The 25,027-nt window shown below is 41.2% G+C and overlaps 1 protein-coding gene and 1 pseudogene across 2 annotated transcripts in view; both read right to left on the bottom strand.

The window, feature by feature from the left end:
• Znf385d (zinc finger protein 385D) overlaps window positions 1-25,027 on the bottom strand; it is a 1,102,298-nt gene that overhangs the window by 766,505 nt on the left and 310,766 nt on the right. The gene's annotated exons all lie outside the window — the stretch shown is intronic.
• LOC123455353 overlaps window positions 7,327-25,027 on the bottom strand; it is a 51,683-nt pseudogene continuing 33,982 nt past the window's right edge.

Here is a 25,027-nt window from a genome sequence, read left to right as displayed (position 1 = left end):
ACTGAGAATGTTTCCCGTTGAAAACTGTGTACAATAAACAATCTCTTTGAAAAGTAAGAGAGAATTCAATGATCTATGATCGTATGGAATAGGAAGTTCTTTTCTCATCATAAACTAAGGGTAACTGACAGTTACATTCACCGGTTATCTGGTAGGAACAGTTGCTATTGAAAAATCCCAGGGAATTGAAAGAGTAGGACATCTTCGATTCTTGCGTTTCTCATTGAAAACTCATCCTGAATGTCATGAGTTTCTGTCCTGTTTTGTACTCTTAACAAATCTGCATTCATAACGAAAGCCCGTATACAAGGTGGCATAGTCCTGTTTTCTAAGAGAACATTTCACGATGAATAGTAACAAGTTCAATTCAACGTTCCGTAAACCTGTTTTCTTGGAAGAACTTTATCCTTTGGAAATCTAAGAGAGAATGCAATGTTCTATTTGCCTGTGATGTAATAGGATCATTTCCTAATGAAAACTAACCGTGACCTGAATAGATTAGAAGCTGCTTCAATACCAACATAGGTTGTGCAAGAAAACTAACAGAGAAGTTCGACTTCTGTAATTGAACTGTGTATAATATTCAATTGCCGTATGAACTCTATCCCTGAATTCAAAGTTCTGTGGGCGTGCTGTTTGAAATGAAGTTTTCTAACTGAAGACTAACAGCTAATTCAATGTTCTGTAATTTCTATTACGAAGAACATTTCCAATGGTAAACTAAGATTGATTTCAAAGTTCTATCAGATGTTATATACTAGGAACGTTTCCTGTGGAAAACGAATGTGAATTCAAGGGCTAGAACTGTATGAGTACTGAGAATGTTTCCCGCTGAAAACTGTGTACAATAAACAATCTTTTTGAAAAGTAAGGGAGAATTCCACGATCTATGATAATATGGAATAGGAAGGTCATTTCTCATCATAAACTAAGGGTAATTGACAGTTACATTCACCGCTTATCTAGTAGAAACAATTGCCATTGAAATCTCAAAGGGAATTGAAAGAGTAGAACATATTGGATTCTTGCGTTTCTCATTGAAAACTCATCGTGAATGTCATGTGTTTCTGTCCTGTCATGTACTGTTAACAAATCCGCATTCCTAACTAAAGCCTGTATTCAGTGTGGCATAGTCCTGTTTTCTAAGAGATCATTTCCCAGTGAATAGTAAAAAGTTCAATTCAACGTTCTGTAAACCTGTTTTCTAGGAAGAACTTATCCTTTGGTCAAGTAAGAGCGAATACAATGTTCTATTTGCCTGTGATGTACTAGGATCATTTCCTAATGAAAACTAACCGTGAACTGAATAGATTAGAAGCTGCTTCAATACCAACATAGGTTGTGCAAGAAAACTAACAGAGAAGTTCGACTTCTGTAATTCAACTGTGTATAATGTTCAATTGCCGTATGAACTCTCTCCCTGAATTCAATGTTCTGTAGGCGTGCTGTTTGATATGAAGGTTTCTGACCGAAGACTAACAGCTAACTCAATGTTCTGTAATTTCCATTATGAAGTACATTTCCAATGGTAAACTAAGATTGATTTCAAACTTCTATCAGATGTTATATACTAGGAACGTTTCCTGTGGAAATCAAACATGAAATCAAAGGGCTAGAACTGTTTGAGTACTGAGAATGTTTCCCGTTGAAAACCGTATACAATAAACAATCTCTTTGAAAAGTAAGGGAGAATTCCATGATCTATGATCCTATGGACTAGGAAGGTCATTTCTCATCATAAACTAAGGGTCACAGACAGTTACATTCACCGGTTATATGGTAGGAACAGTTGCTATTGAATAATCCCTGGGAATTCAAAGAGTAGGATATCTGGGAATATTGTGCTTCTCATTGAAAAGTCATCGTGAATGTCATGTGTTTCTGTCCTGTTCTGTACTTTAAACAATCCCGTATTTGTAACCAAAGCCTGTATTCAATGTTGCATAGTCGTGTTTTCTAATTGAACATTTCCAAATGAATAGAAATTTCAATTCAATATTCTGTGAAGCTGTTGCTTGGAAGAACGTATCACCTGGAAAACTAAGAGTAGATTCAATGTGCTCTTAGCCGGTTATGTACTAGGAACATGTGCTGTTGAAAACTAACCATGATCTGAAAAGATTAGAAGGTGCTTGAGAACCAACAAGGTTTTCCTCGAGAACTAACGGTGAAGTTCGAGTTCTGTCATTTTAAAGGTGAATTAAGTGTTATGTAGTTCCACTGTTTGAAGTGAACGTTTCTCAATGAAAATCAACAGTGATTCGATTGTTCTGTAATTTCATTAAGAAGAACATTTGCAATGGTACACTAAGAGTGATTTCAAAGTTCCATTAGAGGTTATATGCTGGGGACATTTCCTGTTGAAAACCAACAGTGATTCAAAGGGCTAGAAGTGTGTGACTAGTGAGAATGTTTCCCGTTGAAAACTGTGTACAATAAACAATCTCTTTGAAAATTAAGAGCGAACTCAACCATCTACGGTCCTATGAGGTAGGAAGGGTCATTTTTCATCATAAACTAAAGGTAATTGACCGTTACATTCACCGGTTATCTGGTAGAAACAGTTGCCAATGAGAAGTCCCAGGGAATTCAAAGAGTAGGACATCTTGGAATATTGTGTTTCTCATAGAAAACTCATTGTGAATGTCATGAGTTTCTGTCCTGTTCTGTACTGTTCACAAATCCGTATTCATAATGAAAGCCTGTATTCAATGTGGCATAGTCCTGTTTTCTAAGAGAACATTTCCCGATGAATAGTAAAAAGTTCAATTCAACGTTCCGTAAACCTGTTTTCTAGGAAGAACTTATCCTTTTGAAAACTAGGAGCGAATGCAATGTTCTATTTGCCTGTGATGTACTAGGATCATTTCCTAATGAAAACTAACCGTGACCTGAATAGATTAGAAGCTGCTTCAGTACCAACATGGGTTGTGCAAGAAAACAAACAGAGAAGATGGACTTCTGTAATTCAACTGTGTATAATACTCAATTGCCCTTTGAAATCTATCCCCGAATTCAAAGTTCTGTAGGCTTGCTGTGTGAAATGAAGGTTTCTCATTGAAGACTAACAGCGAATTCAATGTTCTGTAATTTCTATTACGAAGAACATTTCCAGTGGTAAACTGAGATTGATTTCAAAGATCTATCAGAGGTTATATACCAGGAACGTTTCCTGTGGAAAACGAACATGAAATCAAAGTGCTAGAACTCTATGATTAGTGAGAATGTTTCTCGTTGAAAACTGTATACAATAAACAATCTCTTTGAAAAGTAAGAGAGAATTCCACGATCTATGATCCTATGGAGTAGGAAGGTCATTTCTCGTCATAAACTAAGGGTAATTGACAGTCACATTCACTGCTTATCTGGTAGGAACAGTTGCTATTGAAAAATCCCAGGGAATTCAAAGAGTAGGACATCTGGGAATATTGTGTTTTTCATTGAAAATTCATCGTGAATGTCATGTGTTTCTGTCCTGTTCTGTACTTTCAACAAACCCGCATTCGTAACCAAAGCCTGTATTCAATGTTACATAGTCCTGTTTTCTAAGTGAACATTTCCCAATGAATAGAAAGTTCAATTCAATATTCTGTGAAGCTGTTGCTTGGAAGAACGTATCACCTGGAAAACTAAGAGTAGATTCAATGTGCTCTTAGCCGGTTATGTACTAGGAACATGTGCTGTTGAAAACTAACCATGAACTGAAAAGATTAGAAGGTGCTTGAGAACCAGCAAGGTTTGCCCTCGAGAACTAACGGTGAAGTTCGAGTTCTGTCATTCTAAAGGTGAATTCAGTGTTATGTAGTTCCACTGTTTGAAGTGAAGTTTTCTCACTGAAAATCAACAGTGATTCGAATGTTCTGTAATTTCACCAGTTATCTGGCCGGTTCAGTTGCTATTGAAAAATAGCATTGAATTCCAAGAGTTGGACAGCTTGGATGCTTACGTTTCTCTTTGAGAACTCTTCAGGAAGGTCATGTGTTTCTGTAGTTTTCTACACAGTAACCTTTCCCCCTGCTAACTAAGCCTGTATTCATGTTGCATAGTCGTGTTTTCTAAGTGAACATTTCCCAATAAATAGAAATTTCAATTCAATATTCTGTAAAGCTGTTGTCTAGGAAGAATGTATCCCCTGGAAAACTGAGTGTGGATTCAATGTGCTCTTAGCCCGTTATGTACTAGGATCATTTTCTGATGAAAACTAACCATGACTGAAAAGATTAGAAGGTGCTTGAGTACTAACAAGGTTTGCCCTTGAAAACTAACGGTGAAGTTCGAGTTCTGTCATTCATATCGTGAATTCAGTGTTATGTACTTCCGCTGTTTGATGTGAAGTTTTCTCCCTGAAAATCAACAGTGAATCGAATGTTTTGTAATTTCATTAAGAAGAACATTTGCAATGGTAAACTGAGAGTGATTTCAAAGTTCCATCAGAGGTTATATGCTGGAAACATTTCCTGTTGAAACCCAACAGTGATTCAAAGGGCTAGAAGTGTGTGACTAGTGAGAATGTTTCCCGTTGCAAATTGTGTACAATAAACAATTTTCTTTGAAATGTAAGAGCGAATTCATGGATTTATGATCCTATGGAGTAGGAAGGTCATTTCTCGTCATAAACTGAGGGTAATTGACAGTTAAATTCACCAGTTATCTGGCAGGTTCAGTTGCTATTGAAAAATAGCATTGAATTCCAAGAGTTGGACAGCTTGGATGCTTACGTTTCTCTTTGAGAAATCATCAGGAAGGTCATGTTTTTCTGTAGTTTTCTACACAGTAACCTTTCCCCCTGCTAACTAAGCCTGTATTCAATGTTGCATAGTCCTGTTTTCTAAGTGAACATTTCCCAATGAATAGAAAATTTCAATTCAATATTCTGTGAAGCTGTTGTCCAGGAAGAACGTATCCCCTGGAAAACTAAGAGTGCATTCAATGTGCTGTTAGCCGGTTAGGTACTAGGATCATTTTCTGATGAAAACTAACCATGACTGAAAAGATTAGAAGGTGCTTGAGTACCAACAAGGTTTGCCCTCGAAAACTAACGGTGAAGTTCGCGTTCTGTCATTCTAACCGTGAATTCAGTGTTATGTAGTTCCGCTGTTTGAAATGAAGTTTTCTCACTGAATATCAACAGTGAATCGAATGTTCTGTAATTTCATTAAGAAAAACATTTGCAATATTAAACTAAGAGTGATTTCAAAGTTCCCGCAGATGTTATATGCTGGGAACATTTCTTGTTGAAAACCAACAGTTATTCAAAGGGCTAGAAGTGTGTGACTAGTGAGAGTGTTTCCCGTTGAAAACTGTGTACAATAAACAATCTCTTTGAAAAGTAAGAGCGAATTCAACCATCTATGATCCTATAGAGTAGGAAGGTCATTTCTCGTCATAAACTAAGGGTAATTGACAGTTACATTCATCGGTTATCTGGTAGGAACACTTGTTATTGAGTAATCCCAGGGAATTCAAAGAGTAGGACATCTTGGATTCTTGCGTTTCTCATTGAAATCTCTTTATGAATGTCATGTGTTTCTGTCCTGTTCTGTACTGTAAACAAATCCACATTCCTAATCAAAGCCTGTATTTAATGTGGCATAGTCCTGTTTTCTAAGAGAACATTTCCCGATGAATAGTAAAAAGTTCAATTAAACGTTCCGTAAACCTGTTTACTAGGAAGAACTTATCCTCTGGAAAAGTAAGAGCGAATGCAATGTTCTATTAGCCGGTGATGCACTAGGATCATTTACTAATGAAAACTAACCGTGAACTGAATAGATTAGAAGCTGCTTCAATACCAACATAGGTTGTGCAAGAAAACTAACAGAGAAGTTCGACTTCTGCAATTCAACTGTGTATAATATTCAATTGCCCTTTGAAATCTATCCCTGAATTCAAAGTTCTGTAGGCGCGCTGTTTGAAATGAAGGTTTCTCACTGACGAGTAACAGCAAATTCAATGTTCTGTAATTTCCATTACGAAGAACATTTCCAATGTTAAACTAAGATTGTTTTCAAAGTTGTATCAGAGGTTATGTACTAGGAACGTTTCTTTTGGAAAACGAACATGAATTCAAAGGGCTAGAACTGTGTGAATACTGAGAATGTTTCCCGTTGAAAACTGTGTACAATAAACAATTCTCTTTGAAAAGTAGAGCGAATTCATGGATTTGTGATCCTATGGAGTGGGAAGGTCATTTCTTGTCATAAACTGAGGGTAATTGACAGTTACATTCACCTTTTATCTGGCAGGTTCAGTTGCTATTGAAAAATAGCATTGAATTCCAAGAATTGGACAGCTTGGATCCTTACGTTTCTCTGGAATACCCATTCTCTCTCTCTCTCTATCTGCCTCTTTCTCTCTCTCTGTCCGTCGCTTTCAAATAAATAAAAATAAACAAAAAAATTCAAAAAAAATGTGAATCATGCTTAAGGAGTGACACCCAGGCATGTCCTCTAGAATCCATATTCATGTGTACCTGCACCAGCACACAGATAAACACACAGAAATGAACACTCTATTGCTACAGTAAAGCTGCATGATGATACCAACAACTCTCATCTCCAAATATGAATTGTATAAAACAGAAACATTAGGCTGTAGGTGTAGTTAGATAGTAGTTTGCTTACCCAGAGTGTACAGTCTCTAACAACTGTAAACACAACACACACACACACACACACACACACAGATAGACAGTCCGGGGGTGTGGGGGGACACTTGTCTAGAGTCAGCTGGAAAGTGGCTGCTCTGGTCACCGCTACTTGGAATGGACAGTTGTTATCATGTGTCAACCAGTGTCACACGTGGTAACATTCTTTTGTCCAAAGTCCAAAGTGTGCGGTATAACTGAGCCCATGACTAGAGGCAGGAAGGTTCTAGCTTCCTCAGCCCTGAACCAGAAAGGAAAGGAAGTCATGTGACAAGGATAGCAGACCTGGGAGAAGTGAAGCTCAGGGCTGACGGCTCTGTCCATACACCTCCAGAGAGGTAGAAAATCTATCTAAGATTGGCAGGCTGCTACACTGTGTCTAATTCATCTACTTAGGCTTTTAAAAATATTTTATTTATTCACTTTTTTTTTTCATAAAAATTCTAAGTCAATTACAGATAAAGTTGCAAAAGGAATACAGTTTCTAGAGCACCTTGCCCCTCCTCTTTGCCTCCCACCTCCCAGCGACAAAGGCAGAAGTCAGCCAAGGACGCATTTCTGGGCACCATACAGCCGAAGTGGGCAAGAGACAGAAGGGGCAGTCTGTGTCTCTTTGCTTAAAAAACATATTCATGTAGAGAGTTATTGCTTATCCTCCAGGGGGTAGGAGGTGGGGCGGCTCAGTGAGCAAGGCCTGCAGCCTCCAGAGCCCGAGCTTTCTTGCTCCTCTTCAAAAGCAGAGGGTTGGACGCATCTTCAATCTTCTTTATTTTGATCTGCTCATAGTCCACACGCATTGTGGTCAAGGCACTGGTCATCTCCTCCTTGACATCTTCCCACCGCTCCTTGTTCTCCTTCAGGACATGACTTGTGTGAAGTGGACTTTGGGGGACCTTTGTGGATTGCATGATCCAAGGGTGGTTCATGAACTCTGGGATGGTCATTCTCTGAGTGGACTCTGTTTTCAGCAGGTTCCGGATAAGCATCTTCACTTCCTCTGAAACTTCTGACCATTCTGGGTTAGGAAATTCATACTGGCCCATTTGGATGCGAGTCTTCATGCCCGGAGATATGGCAAGACCATGGTTGGAATAGAATGGGGGATACCCGCACAGCAGGATGTACATGATGACACCCAAGGACCACATGTCACAGGACTTGTCACACTTCTCAGGGCCCAGCAATTCTGGAGCCACATAGTACGGTGTATAACACGGAGTGGTCAAAGAGTTGTGGCTGGTGGTTTCCTTTGCAAAGCCAAAATCAGTGAGCTTCAAAATGGCATTGGGCATTTTGGAAGTGTGTAAGAGGTTCTCAGGCTTGACATACCGATGAGCAATGTTGATAGAATGCAAATACTGGATGGCCTAGCCAATGCTCTTCATGATTTCTGATGCTTCTCTTTCTGTGAACGCCTGGTCTCCTCGGTCCTGAATTCGGCCAAAGAGTTCTCCACCATGGAGACACTCCATGACAATCAGCAAGCATTTCCTCCCTGCATACAGGTTCTGGTAGATATCCACGATGTGCATGATGTGTGGGCATTGGGAGGCCCTCCAGTGAAGCTCCACCTCCCTGCGTGCCCCAGGGCAGTCCTGGAGCATCTTGAGCGCGAATTTTTGCTGGGTCCTCTTGTCGAAGATCCGCAGAACCTTGCCATTGATGCCCAGGCCCAGCACCTGGCTGGTGACCTTGTAGTCGTCGGTGGTGGCGTTCTTATCTGCAGGCCGGACTTGACATGGAACTGGGGGAATGGAGGCGGCGGCTGGGCCGGGGCGGGCGGCGGGGGGCTGGGGGACGGCGTTGGCGGGCTCTGGCCACCGGGGAACCCGAGAGCGTAGTGCCGGGGGACGCGCGCGCACAGGCGGGAGGCCCGGCGGCCGCCCCCTCCTCCGGCTCCGGCCGGGTCCCCGCCACGCCCCGCCTGGCTGCGAACTTTGCTTCGGGCTGGAGCTGGCTTCCCCACCCCGGATCGGCTCCAGCCTCGGTCGGTGGGTCGGTGGGTGGGTGGGTGGGACCCCGCCGTGCGTCACGGGGCGCCCACCGGCCCTGCTTCCTCCCCCCCCCCCCCCCCGGGGCCTGCGCTCCGGGAAACGCGGGACAGCGGGGCCCGTTATTCATTTATTTATTGGAGAGACAGAAAGAGGCAGATAAGCCAGAGAGAATGGGTGCACCAGAGCCTCTAGCCACTGTAAACAAGCTTCGGATGCATGTTACACCTGGTGCATGCGGCTCACCTAGGTACTAAGAAATCAAACCAGGGCCCTTAGGCTTCGGAGGCAAGTGCCTTAACCATTAATCCATCTCTCCAGCCCTCATACACTTAGTTGTAAGACTAATGGATTGATTATAGAAATGAAACATGATTAGGCCAGACATGGTGGCACATGACTTTAATACCAGTACACAGGAGGCAGAGGTAGGAGGATTACCATGAGTTTGAGGCCAGCCTGAGATTACATAGTGAATTACAGGTTAGCCTGGGCTAGAGCAAGACCCTATCTTAAAAAAAAAAACAACAAAATGTTCAAGGAAATGAACCATAATTGCTTGGAGGAGTAACCCACCCAACATTGAAAACTATCAGTAAAGATAGTTGTTTTTTTTTTTTTTACTTTTGTCCATGTAAATTAACAAACTTGATATTTCATTATGTATAAATACAAGCTAAAAGAAATACTATCATAAACTATGTAGAAATATGGAAATAATTCAATACAAGCAATATGAATAAAATATGCTAAATTGGTTTTACTTGATTTTAATGAAAGCTAAAGAAATCTATTGCTGAACATTTTTCCCTACAGAGAATATTCATGAACGATGCATTTATGAGCACAAACATTTGAAAGCTATGAAGAACTTGAAGCCCGGCGTGGTGGTGGACCTTTAATCCTAACATTCAGGAGGGAGAGGAAGGAGGATCTCCGTGAGTTTAAGGCCATCCTGAGAATACAGAGTGAATTCCAGGTCAGCCTGGACTAGAGTGAGACCCTGCCATGCATGGTAGCACACACCTTTAATTCCTGTACTCTGGAGGTTGAGGTAGGAGGATCACTGTGAGTTTGAGGCCAGTCTGGTCTGCAGAGTCAGTTCCAGGTCAGCCTGGGCTAGAGAGAGACCCTGCCTGAAAATACAGAACAAAACAACAACGAGAAGAATTTGGAAGTGAACTTTACTATATCCTCCTACCTATTTTTGTCCTTATTCCAGTTTTATTACACTTGTTACATGTCTTATTATTTTATTTTTTAAGACTTACTAACAATTAAATTATGTTCTATAACTATAGTTTCCAGATGTTTGTACATTTTCAGTTTTTCAGGCCTAACCATACTCAGTGTATGAATCAGAACATTACCAGCTCCCCACCTAGAGAAATTAGTATCTTGATTTTTAAACAAATATCAACTTAATACTTTTGAATTTTAATAAATGAATTGACTGTAGTTGGATTTAATTGAAAGTATTTTTTTTTCCTTTTAGTTTTTGAGACACTTTCTTGCTATCTAATACAGGCTAGTCTCAAACTGAGGGCAACCCTCTTACCTGTGCCCTTCGAGTATTGGCATTACAGGTTTCAGCTACTACATACTTGGCTTCTATTGATATACTTTTCTTTCAAAGAAAAATTATTTATTTGTGACAGAAAGAAAAAACATGGGTGTGTCAGGGCCTTCCACCGTTGCAAATGAACTCAAGACAAATGTACCGCTTTGGGCATCTGAATTTAGGTGGCTGCTGGGGAATTTGAACCAGGCCAGCAGGCTTTGTAAGCAAGTGCCTTTAACCACCGAGCAACCTCTCTAGGCTGTTTTCTGATATTCTTAAAATGAAAGGTTTGTTGCGTTGAATTCCTTGAAATTTTTCTTTTGTTCTTGGAAATGTCTGTTATATCTGTTTCATTGACACTTGGAATAAGTAGTGTTCTGAGCCTTAGAATACTTCAGAATCATCCAGGCAGGTGGTTCAGGCCTGTAATCCCATCACTTGGGAGCTGAGGTAGGAAGATCCTTATGAATTTCAAGGTCAGTCTGGGCTACAGAGTAGCTTTCTGGTCATCCTGGACTAGAATGAGAACCTGCTTCAAAAACAAACAAAAGAAACACCCTTAGATCCTAAGGTATTTAAGCATCAGTATTGCATTAGATTTTTCATTTTCACTGGTTATCACATTAATTTTTTTTTGTTTGTTGAGGTAGGGTCTTGCTCTAGCCCAGGCTGACCTGGAATTTAATATGTAGTCTCAGGGTGGCCTCAAACTCACAGCAGTCCTCCTATTTCTGCTTCCCTGGTGCTGAGATTAAAGGCATGCACCACCATGCCTGGGTCATTACCTTCTGCTTGTCTTGTGTCATTTTTAAGTACTTTTTTCAGAAATCTTCATAGTTGAATTCATGAATATTTGAGAATGCATATCTTTATATTTGAATGATAACATGGGTAGTTATTTTGTGCTTCATTTGCCCAACAGTTTTCATAAAGAAATATGACACATCTTTTCATCCTCATATGTCATTAATATTACTCAATGAAATTATATGGAGATATGAGTCCTCTAGGAAAAAGATATCAAGACAAACTTAGAAGTGTCAGAACTTTATTGATAGTAATTTCTATGACTGAGAATGAAGATAGGATAATCAGAATCATGCAGAGTGACTGGGAAGTGTTTGCCTATCATGTATGAAGCTCCAGGTTCAATCCTTGGCACCACATATAATCGAGCATGGTGGTATTCCTTTGTACTCCCAGCCTTCTGCAGGTAGAGACAAGAGAACTAAAAGTTCAAGGCCATCCTCATTTACATTGTGAGTTCAAGACTGTCCTGGAATACATGAGACCCTGTCTCAGAAATCCAAACAAATTCCAATGGCTCACTCCCATAATCCATGCAGTTGGGAAGGCTGGAGCAAAAGGATTGAGAGTTGGAGGCCAGCCTGGGATAAATAGTGACCTCGAGTCTCAGGGGATAAAATGAATTATATAAGGAAAAAGGTCAGCTTAAGAAGCAGCTCTTCCATGTGTAAAAGGAGGAAGACAGAGGGTGTTTTAGTCAACTTCACATTGCTGGGATGAACATCCAATCCAGACACAGCTTAAGGGAAGAAGGGTTTTATTTCAAGCTTACAGATCCAGGGAAAGTTTCGCAATGGCAGAAGTGTTTTCCCATTTATAAACCCAAGTATTGAGACACCATAAGCAAGCACAGCCAGAGCTCAAAAATTTCTCTGTGTACCTTTAGGCTGGAATTCAGGTCCACCCCCAGTGGCCCACTTCCTGTGGCAGGGTTGGCCTCCTCAGGGCTGAAGCTACAAACTCAATTTTAACAAAACACCTCAGTGTGTGGGGGATAGACATTCATCCTGCCACAGAGGGAGAATAGTAATTGTTGCAGTCAGCTCCTCATTGCCAGGACAAACATCCAACCAGAAACAGCTAATGGGAGGAAGGGATTTATTTCAGGCTTACAAATTGTAATGGAACACCATCAATGGAGGAAGGAGCTGGGTCCCTTCCACAAACCCAAGCAGAGAAATGCCATCAAACAACCAGCAAACATGAGCATCAGCCAGCATGACCAGCCAGAGCTCTAACTGCTCCTACATATTTCAGTGCTCGATTCAAAATCTGCTCCCCAACCCTCCCCAGGGCTGGATTCTGAGATCCACCCCCAGTGACATACTTCTTTCCCACTTTGTCACTGAAAACAAGCTTATGGACTGGGGATGTAGCATAGTTGGTAGATTGCTTGCATAGTACACATGAAGTCCTAGGTTTAATTCCCCCACACTGCATAAACTGAGTATGGCGGTGCACACCTGTATTCCCAGCCTTTGGAAGGGGGGAGCAGGAGGATAGGGGTTCAAGGCCATTTTTCAATGTATAACAAGTACTGGCCATTCTGAAGTACATGATGAGTATGTTAATAAAGTGGCCAGCATGACACAGTGTGATTCAGGCTTTTGACACCATGGAGTGTGCATGTGCGCGGATAGATCTATAGTATGTGCATATGCACATACCCTAAGTAGGTAGCTTGAAGAAGGGCTGAAAATTTGAATAGCCATGTGGTATGAGGCGAACCAGGAGTGAATAGTATCAAGAATACTTGATGGGGTGAGAGACAGCTCAGTGGCTAAGGCACTTGCCTGCAAAGCCTGACCACCCAGGTTTTATTCCCCAGTACCCGTATAAAGCTAGATACACAAAGTGGAGCATACATCTGCAACTGGTTTGCAGTGAATAGAGGCCCTACTATGCTCATTCTCTTTCTCTTTCTCTCTTCCTCTCTCTCTTGCCCCTCTATCTCATGATTTAAATAAAAGGATTCCTGGCGTACGTGAAGCCTGAGTCACAGGACCTTGTGGGGGTCACAAGGCTCGTAGTCGACTACTCTCCGTGGTGCTCTCCACCTTGTCTGAAAGTCTCGGTGCAAGAACTGAAAGTGGGGTTAACAGGGTGTCCAGAGAGACTAGAACTTATAAGGAAGGTGTGAATAGTGACAAGTGCTTCAGAAGACTGACAAGTTACCTTCAGTGATCAGCGTGATGGAATGGAAGTGGAACTATGTGTCAGGTGTCCACAGAGGATGTATGCCAACTTAGGTGAGACTCTGCACTGGGCAAGCCCAGGGGAAATACAGGTGGAAGTGGGCATGTCCCAAGTGAGGCGTCTGGCAGGCCAGGGGTACTAGCTCACACAGGTAGGGTGTCAGAGCTACTAAATTCCCAGATCCAAACCTGGTTAGAGTCCTCAGAATGTTAGATCAGAACATAGAGAACACCAGTGTCCTATATTAGAAATTTCTACTAATAAATGCCAAGTTAATTTATGTCTATATATTTAAATATTTTATTTATCTATTTATGAGAGAGAGAGATGGAGACAGAGAGTGTGAGCCAGAGAGAGAGAGAGAGAGAGAGAGAGAGAGACTGGGCACACCAGGGCCTCTATCCACTGCAAATAATGCATGAACCAAATCTGGCTTCACATGGGGTACAGGGAAATTCAACCTGGGTCCTTAGGCTCTAAAGGCAAGTACTTTAACCACTGATCCATCTCTCCAGCCATATATATTTTTAATTTTTTTAAGAAATAAGGCTTTTGGGACATACTAGAGATTTCAAAGTTAAATGGCAAATATGAAGTCAGGAAACATTTTATTGAATGAAAATGCTTGTGTTCACAGTGAGATACATGGGATTGTAATAAATCATATACCCAAAGAGCTTTCAATGATATGGTTTTTGAGTAACATTCACTTGAAGTTAATAGAATCTTGGGAAGAATAAGATTGTGTTGCATCCTAATGCTCATAAATAAAGATGTTTTATTTGGACTAGGTTTTTTAAATATAAAAATCAATCACCTAGCATTTTTTATACCACTATCAAATTTTACCATGAAGAAATGAATGAAAATGTTTACCTTATAGGAAAGTATATAAGAACAAAATACACAAAAAGATACGAGTAAGCATAGATAGACTAAAGTGGATATGTGTAAATAACCTTCCATGAGTGTGGAAGATGCTATAGAAAAACAAAGCAAAATAATATGAATTCACTGGCCAGATTTCAATGCCAGTCTGGGTTCTGGGTGTTCTCAGAGGGGGGAAATTTCATGTTTACTGTCACACTACTAGTAATCAGCAAATACAAGTTTTATTTTTTTAAATATTTCACTCATTTATTTGAGAAATATAAAAATAGAGAAGGAGAGAGAGTGGGAGGGAGGGAGAGAGGCAGAGAGAGAGAGAGAGAGTGAGATTGTGCAGACACTCCAGAGAGTCCTCCTGCCGCTGCAAACTAACTCCAGATGCATGTTTGACTTTGTGCGTCTGGCTTTTTGTGGGTTCTGGGGAATCCAACTGTGGCCATCAGGCTTTGCAAGTAAGCACCTTTAACTGAGCCACTGAGTCATCTCTTCAGCTACAAATACAAGTTTCTTTTTAATATTTATTTATTTGCAAACAGAGAAAGAGATAATAAACACATGCACAGAGAGAGAAAGAGCGAGAGTATGGGCATTCCAGGGCCTTTAGCCTCTGCAAAGGAACTCCAGATGCTTGCACCACTTTGTGCATATGGCTTTATGTGGGTACAGAAGAATCATACCTGGGTCTGTAGGCTCTGCAGGCAAGTGCCACAACCACTGAGCTATCTCTCCAGCTCCAAATACAAGTTCTATACAGAAAATAGCACATTATTACTCCACCCTGCAGCATTTCACTGTGGGTTCTGTTTATGATATGCTAAGATGGTAAACTGGCACACTTCCTTCCCATTGACAGTGGATAACAGAACAAGAAGAACATGTAGGTTTTACAAAATTCCAATTCAGCTACAAACCAGGGAAAGAGAATTCTCTGACCCCCACCAAAAAGTAAGCAGTCTTTTCACTCATGTAAAGTGTGGTCCCCAAATTGAAAACACTCATTAAAAATTGCATGCTTGGGCTGGAAAAATGGCTCAGTGGTTAAAGGCACTTGCATGCAAAGTCTGATGCCATGGGTTCAATTCCCAAGTGCCCATATAAAGCCAGATGCACAAAGTGGTGCCTGCATCTGGAGTTTGTTTGAAGTGGCTGGAGTCATGTCCATTCTCTCTCTCTCTTTCTCTCTCTCTCTGTCCTTGCAAATAAATAAATACAGTATTTTGAAGCTTTGTACATTTCTTGGAAAACTAAATAAATTCAAGATCATGTTTTAACTGCCCCACTCCCACCCTGTGACTAGAGCTTTAATTTACAAATGAGCGAGTGCAGACACAGGTGAAATGATTTGTTCCAAGTAACAGAATCAGTTCGTGGAATCTTTGGGCTTGATTTCAAACTTGGAAATCAAGTTTTGTGGGGCTTAGAATCCTGATACTTTTCTGTTATCGCACAGGAAGCTATGTCATGACAGAATAAAACTTTCCAAAGCAGTGTCTGAGGGAAAGCAGTCCAGCTGTGAATGAATTGCTTTCCCCTTGGAACTCAGAATGCCTGGGCTGTGCTCCTCCACACATGCTGCAGTTGGGATGGGGCCACATGAGCATCGTTAGTCAGCGCTGATTGACCGCTTACTGCTTGCCAGATACCACCACCACGGGGTTACACTCATGTTTCGTGGTTCCATTCCCCTGTGGACATGTGAATTAGAGACAATTATTCTTATTCCCTCTTAGAAGAGAAAGAATCCTGAGAGAAAGAATGAGGGCGGTGAAGCTCAGATAGTCATAGGCTGGAGAAATGGCTCAGTGGTTAAGGGCACTTGCTTACAAAGCCTGATGGCCTAGGTTCAATTTCCCAGTACCCTTGTAAGGCCAGATGCACAAAGTAGTACATGTGTTTGGAGATCATTTATAGTAGCAGGAGACCCTGGAATGCTCATTCTCTCTCTCTCTCTCAAATAAGTAAATAAAAGTATTTTAAGTATTTTTAGAGAGAGAGTGAGCAAGTGAACGAGAGATAGAGAATGGGCATGCCAGGACCTCTAGCCACTGCAAACTCCAGATGCTTACACCACCTTGTGCATCTGGCTTATGTGCGTTCTGGGGAAATGAACCTGGGTTAGGTCTCACAGACAAGCACCTTAACTGCTAAGCCATCTCTCAGATTATTATTGTCAATTTTTAAAATAAAGACCTGGAATCAGAATTCCTGCAGTGTGAGCTATCAGCAGCCGTGTTTCATGGTCTCATAACCCAAGGCCCCCCTTCCCAGGGTGCAGAGTGTCAGTTTATAGTTTTCTCATATAAGATTCACTCTCAGACCCAAGGGAACATTAGATGCTGAGACATCCCCTGGAAAGTTTGTATCTTCTTTCCTGCCAGTGATGAGGAAAGTACATTGTGACAATCAAAAACAAACAAGAACAGCCCAAAGGGGCGGTAAGCTGAGAAAGTTGTTTTTAAAATATATAATCTATTTTTTTAAATTTATGTGTCAGGTGGAGGAGGGCACACCAGAGCCACTGCAGTGCAGATGAATTCCAGGTGCAGGCGCGACCATGTGTACCTGGCTAACATGGGGTCTGGAGAATCGAACCTGAATCCTTAGGTTTTGCAGAGAAGTGCCTTAGCCACTAAGCAATCTCTCCAGCCCAGGTTTTGGTTTTAATTCATTTTCAACTTCTATGCTAGCTAGAAGATTAACAAAGTCATGTTCACATTTGTTCAAATAATTGGTACGTACTTTTGTGATAAACCATCTCTGGTGCCATGTCTGTGTGACTCGGTTTCTTGTAACAGGGCCATGGGGTATATTTCTCGAACTGAGGCCACTTTAAAAACTGTTTTCAATGAATGTAGACTTAAAGCACACCCACCATGGCTCAGGGAATTTTGCAGAAGAGGGGGTGGAAAGATTGTAAGAGCCAGAAGGTGGGAGGGAACATCCAGGGGCATTGCCTCCCCACCCCGTGATTGTCTGCTGCTCTCACAAGTCAAAAACCACAACCTCATGGTGAACACCAGAAATCCCACTGAGGAGAGCACTGAGTGGAGTGAGGGCAGGAAGGAGGAAAATGATGGGACTAACATATGATGTGTCCATACAAAGTTTCTACTTAATTCAATTAAAAACAAAACAAATAAGGAAAAAAATAGTTCTGTGGGTAGAGATGGGTATGTAGCTCAGTGGTGAAGTGCTTGCCTAACTTGTTGAAGAACCTGGGTTCTATCTGTAGCACTATAAGAAAAGGTGTTTTTCTAGATAAACTGGTCCCATCTAAGTCATCAAACACTCACCAGTGCTTTCTTAGCTTTGCTTAGTGGTCAGTTTAGAGGGGTGAAGTATTGGTACAAGAAATAAATTTCATATTTACAATGTCTATTCTACTGGATATTCACATCCCCCATAATATCCTGGGGTGCCTTTTGGATGGTATGGGCCACTTGGTTATTTTTGGCAAGCTAGGTTCTTGATGTAACTCTCAGTGTTTCAAGATATGCCCTAAAATTCTCTCCAGTAATTTAAGGATCTCATTTGTGTTTGGATGATTTAAAAGACCAACACCCTCTAAGGGCCTGATGAAGGTTATCTGGTGCTAACATCACTCTCCATTGGAGGCTTGGCTTCTCTTTTTCAGATGGATGCAGATTCTAAGGAGAGTGCCAGCCTATCGCACCTCACCAGGGGCCCAGCTGAAACTAAGAGTAATTGGGGAAATGAGCAAGAATGCTGCTTCCTTGATGAACCTGCACAAATGTGAAGGAGATAGACAAAGAGAATATTCAGCTCCTACCAAACCAGATATCCAGAGACACAGAGGCTCCGAAGACCTCATCACTGAAGCAGACCTAAAACAATCCCAATGGCTCAGGGAAATTTGTGGAAGAGGGGGTGGAAAGAATGTTAGAGGTGCATGTTGGGTTATTATGAACAGAGACATTGCCTCTTCCCCATAACTAATAGCTAACCCCATAATGCATGACCCATATGCCCCAATGAAGAGGGTTGCTGTGGGAGGGGGAGGGCAGGGAGGAGAGGATAACGATGGTACCAGCATGGCTGTATACACACTGTGTACATAACTAATTTAAAAAAACAACAACTGCAATTTGATCAGTGACCTTTAAAAATAATAAAAGACCAACACAATATTATGAATCATGTAAGTGTGACACAAAACTAAAACACAGTTCTGTCTCCTAATCACAGTGCCCACACTTCGAGACATGCTGATGTGTACACTGATGCTATATGATAGCTACCTAACAATGGTGGTGCAACAAGAATCTTATCACAATCAAAGATAAGAGTGAGGGAGAGCTAGAGAAATGACTTAGTGGCTAAGACACTTGCCTGCAAAACTTAAAAACCTGGGTTCAATTACCCACATAAAACCAGATGCACGAAGTGGTGCATGCATCATGAGTTTGCAGTGGCTGGAGGCCCTAGCATACCCTTTCTCTCCCCCCATCCCAAAAATAAATAAATAATAACTTTTTTTAAAAAAAGAGCAAGGGACATAAGCCAGATGTACAAGGTGGCATATGTGTCTCAAGTTCATTTGCATTGGCTGGAGGCCCTGGTGTAACCATTTTCTCTTTATCAATCTTTCTTTCATAAATAAATGAAAATAAAATATTTAAAAAATGTCTTTTAGAAAAGGTAAGGGAAACAGTATTCATATCACTCACATAGAAATTCCAAGCCAGACCTTCCCCTATTCAGAGGCAGGAACCACAAGCTGAAAGTGGGTCATGCCAAGAGGACTATATTCCTGTTGCTACAGTTCATATAATTAATATGGAAATGGATGGCTTTGCTTTTATTTTCTTACTCAAATCCCTTTTGATGTTAGTTGGATAAGAGCTACCAGCAAGAGGCATTTATTCGTCAATCATATAATATGCATAATATGAAATTATCTTGCTTATAATATTTAACAATTATGTCATAATTGCATTATATATAAAATAAATTTTCTGAAGATGGAGAGATTGTTCAGTGGTTAAGGTGCTTCCCTGTAAAGTCTAACAATCTTGATTTGTTTCCCCAGTACACATGTAAAGCCAGATGCACAAAGTGGCATGTACATCAGGAGTTTATTTGCAGTAGCTAGATGCCCTAGCATGCCCATTCTCTCTTTCTCTCTCCCTCTCTCTCTCTGCTTGCAGATAAATAAATAAATAAATAAATAAATAAATAAATAAATTTTCCATCCTTGGGGAAGATGGGAGAGCTATAGCCATTTTCACTTCCTTCCTTTAAAATATGTCCAGTTCTCAGGAAAAAAGACATCTGTGCCCCTCAGTTATCGTCACTCTGTGGTGGGCTTCAGCTGTCAAAGCTATTTGGGGAAGAAAGGCTGCTGTATGTTGTGTTCACTGGAGTCTACGTTTTTATGAGGATGGTGGGCTTTTTTGAGGTAGGGTCTAGCTGTAGCCCAGGCTGACTTGGAATTCACTATATAGTCTTCAGGGTGGCCTTGAACTCACGGTAATCCTTCTACCCTGCCTCCCGAGTGTGACGGTTGATGGCCCAGCACTGAGTCTACTTTTTGGTTGCCTGTCATTACACTGCTTTGGGGAAAGATGAATGTTATCCTTCCACAGGTAGTGTTTTGATGTGTGGACCTTTTTTTTTTTTTTTCCCTAGCACAGCTATTTCTTCTATTCTGCTAACTGTAAATGTTTCATTCAATATTTTACAACCCCCTGAGTTTGGCAGACATTTCTCATTGGAATGTATACTTCTCAGCATTGTTTCCTTGTTTCTCATTTTCTGTGCATTTCCATTGCATTCTACATAATAACTTCAACATGAAATGAACATAAAAATGAGCCTGAAGTTGTTGGTCTTTTTCTAGTCAGACAAGAAAGAAAGACTGTTCCAATCAACTGCACTAGAAAAGAAAGAATTGTTATGGGAGATAAATTCCACCATCTAGGAAGCAGGAGTCTTATTCTTGCCACAAGATATGCTGCCTGCAAGCATTTTGTTGGAAATAAAAAGAGTCTCTGAATGGGAGTGAATTAACTCAAAGCTGGTTTCCCCCAGAGAATCCACCCACTGCTGCTGGCACTACTGAGCGCTCACATGGTCAACATGTAATGAAGGTTGATGGCTGCTTGCCAGTGTCTTTACACAGACCAGTACTAGGGGCTCACAAACGTAAAAGCAGCCTGGATCTGGTGACACACTTCTTGATTTTTTTTTTTTTTCCAGATAGGGTCTCACTCTAGCCCAGGCTGACCTGGAATTCACTATGTAGTGTCTGGGTGGCTGACCTGGAATTCACTATGTAGGTCTCACCTCCTACTTCTGCCTCCCAAGTGCTGGGATTAAAGATGTGTGTCACCGTGGGCTGGGCTTGGTGGTGCACACCTTTAATCCCAGCACTTGGGAGGCAGAGGTAGGAGGATCGCTGTGAATTGGAGGCCACCCAGAGACTACATAGTGAATTCCAGGTCAGCCTGGGCTAGAGTGAGACCCTACCTCAAAAGAGATAAGAAAACCCTAAAAGCAGTGACATGGTTCAACATTAAAAAGAAATGATGGGGCTGGAGAGATGGCTTAGCAGTAAAGGCGCTTGCCTATGAAGCCTAAGGACCCAGATTCCATTCTCCAGATCCTACATTAGCCACACACGCAAAGGCATGGCAAGTGCAAGGTTGCACATGCCCACTAGGTGGCACAACCATCTGGAGTTCGATTGCAGTGGTGGGGGCCCAGGTGTGCCAATTCTTTATCTCTCCCCTCTCTCCCTCTAAGAGAAAAAGAAGGAGGAGGAGGAGAAACAGCAGCAGCAGCAGCAAATAATGATGGGGCTGAGAGATTGCTCAGTGATTGAAGGCACTTTCTTGCAAAGCCTGACAACCTGGGTTTGATTCCCTGGTACCCTATATAAAGCGAGGTGCACAAAATGACAAATGTGCTGGAATTTGTTTGCAGTGGCAAGAGGCTCTGGCATGCCTATTTGCTCTTGTTACCTTCTCTCTCTCTCTCTCTCTCTCTCTCTCTCTCTCTCTCTCTGTCTTTGCAAATGAATAAATGAAAATAAAATAAATAAATAAAAACCTGAGGCTCCACCTCTCAAATACTGCACCACCTCAGGACTAATAGGAGGCTTAATCAAAAACACCCAAGGGGATGAAGAGATGGCTGAGAAGTTAAAGGCACTTTTTTCCAAAGCCTAATGGCCTGGGTTTGATCCCCTAGTACCCACCTAAAACTAGATGCACAAAGTGGCGCATGCATCCAGAGTTCATTTGCAGTAGCTGGAGGCCCTGGAATGCCCGTTCTTTTTCCCCTATGCCCTCTGTCTCTGCTAATAAATAAATACATAAATTTAAAAATGCTATTTTTCTACTGAGAATGCAAGAGCCTGAGAATATACAGTTTACCCTCATAAGAAAAATCCAGCAATGATGATATAATGTCTTTATTCGATTGAGATGTTTTCTATTAAGTCAGCACTGGCTTCCATAATCATATAAGTACAGAGATGGCTAAGTCCTAGTGTGTGCTGTCTGCATTCTGACTGTGTACTTTCAAGTTCTGAAAGCTGGAGAACTGATGGTCTAGATGCCAGCCAAGGGCTTTGGATTGACAAAGGCAAGAGATGATAGACCTTCATCTAGCCAGTCCAAGACTGAACTCAAGCTGCTTCCTTATGTTCTTCTGCGCTGCCATACTGAGTTGGTTGATGGCACTTGGGACACTGGATTTACTTCACCCAGCTCACACATTCATCGCTTCACATAGCCTTAGAGGATCATCCTAATGCTTTTGGTTTGTTTTCCAAATTATAGTCTCAGTCTAGGCCAGGCTGACTTGGAACTTACTCTGTAGTCCCAGGCTGGCTTCAAACTCATGGCAATCCTCCTACCTCTGCCTCCTAAGTGGTGATGTTAAAAGTATATGCCACCAGGCCCAACTCTTTTAAGAGTTTTTATTTTTTAATTTTTTAATATTTATTTGAGAGAACGCAAGAGAGAGAGAGAGAGAGAGAGAGAGAGAGAGAGAGAGAGAGAGAGAGAGAATGGGAATGCCAGGGCCTCTAGCCACTGAAAAATAACTCCAGATGCATGTGCCATCTTGTGCATCTGGCTTATGTATATACTGAGGAATCAAACCTTGGTCCTTGGGCTTTGCAGGCAATCACTTTAACTGCTAAGCCATCTCTCCAGCCAGGAAAACCTTATTTAAAAAAATATTGTTGTTTATTCTTATTTATTTGTGTGAGACAGAGAGAGACAGAGGCAGAGAGAGAGAGAGAGAGGGAGAGAGAGAGAGAGAGAGAATGAGAGAGAGAGAGAGAGAGAGAATGGACATGACAGGGCCTCCAGCCACTGCAAACGAACTCCAGACGCGTGCGCCCCCTTGTGCATCTGGCTAAGGTGGGTCCTGGGAAATGAGCCTCAAACCAGGGTCCTCAGGCTTCACAGGCAAGTGCTTAACTGCTTAGCCCCAAAACATTATTTTTGGTGACCATTTTCCTTATAACCTAAAGTTGATGATAACATTTTCTATTCAGACAATTGGCCATGGAGATTTTTACAGCTGCAAATATTTGGGGTCTACCACAATTCTATCACATCAAACTTTCTCAAACAGCAATCATAGGATCTTGAAGGATTCTCTCTGAGAATTCCAGAGCTTATTCATCTTGTAAAAGATGTCCAAAATGTGATTATGTTTCATATGCTAAAATTATTTATAATTACTTAAAGTAACATCATTATAATAAATATATATAAATAAATATATACAGCTAAATTTGATATGTCCATAGGGTTAGAATTAACCTAAGGACTAAACTATTAGATGCTTAGTTTCTTGTGTCAACTTGACTGGACCACAGGATGCCCAGCAGCCAATTAAACTCGGTTTCTTACAGAAGAGACTTCACAGTAGCTTTGTTCTTCTTCCCGTTCTCATTTCACCATCTGAAGAGCAAAGGGGCCCTTATTGTTACAGAATAAATTTCTATTTTTTATAAATTAGCAGTCTTAGGTTTTCTGTCATAACAGTAAAAACAAAATAAAACAAAACAAAAAAGATTTTGATATAAGTAAACTGGACTTGTTGTGTGTTTGTATATGTACATACAGTAAGAGGATACAAGTTATTACCTTTTTTGTAGAAATTTCCCTTGCATTTTAATCCATAGGTTTTACAAGAAAAGTTGTTAAGTATGTGATTTTCTTTCCAATCGTATTTTTAAAATTTTGTTTGTGCTTTTAAACATAGGGTCTATAAAGATAATGGACATTCTTTTGTATGGTCTATTACGGGCAAAAATTTCTTAGGAAGGAAGAAATAAAGGTGGGAAGTGAAGCCGTCATGGCATGAGCTTGAAGTGCAAAAATTGGAATGACCTCCATCAAGAACTCATTGGCCAGGACTGGGCTGCATGTGACAGCTGTTCCATACAAATGAACCGGGGGTCAAACTCAAGCTGTACCACTCATTATCAGAGTGACCCAAGGAAACTTATTTATTAATCTTATCCAACTCAATTCTCTCACTTGTGAAATGAACATATTTTATTTTAGTTTAGTTTTTCAAGGTAGGGCTTCACTGTGGTCTAAGCTGAACTGGAAATGACTATGTAGTCTTCAGGGTGGCCTCGAACTTGTGCGACCCTCCTACCTCTGCCTCCTGAGGGCTGGGATTAAAGGCATGAGCCACCACATCAGGTGAACATATCTTCTTCTCAGAGTAGTTATATAAGAACACTATATACGAAGGTTAAGAAAATGTTGGCAGTCAAGCACAAAATAATGACATCATATGGAATCATCATTTATCTCCTTGCAGAATACTTCCTCCTCCACTGCACTGAGCTCATAATGGAAGGAATTGACTTGATTTCCAATACTTCAATTCATGCAAACTGAAGTCCATGTTGTCAATGATACACCATTGTGGGAGGTGAGAAGTTGAGTCCCAATCCTATTTATCCATCCATTCATGCACTTGTTAATGAATTACTCATTGTAGTGGTTTCATTCAGGCATCCCCCATAAACTCATGTGTTCTGAATGCTTAGTCCCTAGTTGATGGCAATTTGGGAATTGGAGCCTTCTGGAGGGGTGTGTTGTTGAGGGCGGCTTATGGGTGATCATTATAACCAGCGCTTCCTTTAGCCAGTGTTTGGCATACTCTCCTGCTGCTGTTGTCCACCTAATGCTGTCCAGGGGTGATGTCCTGTCTCTGCTCCTGCCACATTTTCCTCTGCCATCATGGAGCTTCCCCTTGAGCCTATAAACCAAAATACACCCTTTCCTCCCACAAGCTGCTCTTGGCTCTGGAATGTGGCCTCCCAAGGACCTTTGGATAGGTTCTAGAATGTGGTCACCTGAAGACCTTTGTGTTTAGTTTCTAGATTGGGGTTCAGGTTCTGGAACATAGCTTCCTGAAGACCTCTGGGATGACATTTGAGAAAAGCCAATATGGATTTCTGGTTGAATATAGCTTAAATGGTGCATATCAAACACTGGACCAAGATTATCTTACAGATTCAGATGCCATGCATGAATATCTAAACTAAATCAGTGATTTGAAGGAGCCCCATGTTGGCTTTCTATAATTTTTGGAGACCAAGTTACACTGTACAAATCTACAAATAAATGCAAAAGTCTGAAAACCACTATTCACTTTCAGAAAAGTTTAAGCAATGAAGAAGTGAGGCAGGTTTGTTAAAGGCCCACAGTGCCCTGACTGTGAACTTGGTAAATGTAAGTTTACTAAGCTTGCATGAGGGTTTCAATTTAGTCAGACAGACACTCTCAGAGCAGAAATGGGGCTGCAGGAATATGAACTGGGCACAGCCTAGAGATGGCCAGAAGACGGGGACTAGCTTGCTACAGGGGAACACACAGCAATGGATTCATCAACGGTCACTGGGGGAGCTGGAGAGACTAGCTCAGTATTTAAGGT

The sequence above is a fragment of the Jaculus jaculus genome, chromosome 16 (assembly GCF_020740685.1).
Source record: "Jaculus jaculus isolate mJacJac1 chromosome 16, mJacJac1.mat.Y.cur, whole genome shotgun sequence".
NCBI lineage: Eukaryota > Metazoa > Chordata > Mammalia > Rodentia > Dipodidae > Jaculus > Jaculus jaculus.
The sequence above is the reverse complement of the archived record's forward strand: the minus strand, read 5'-3'. Positions and strand labels throughout refer to the sequence as shown.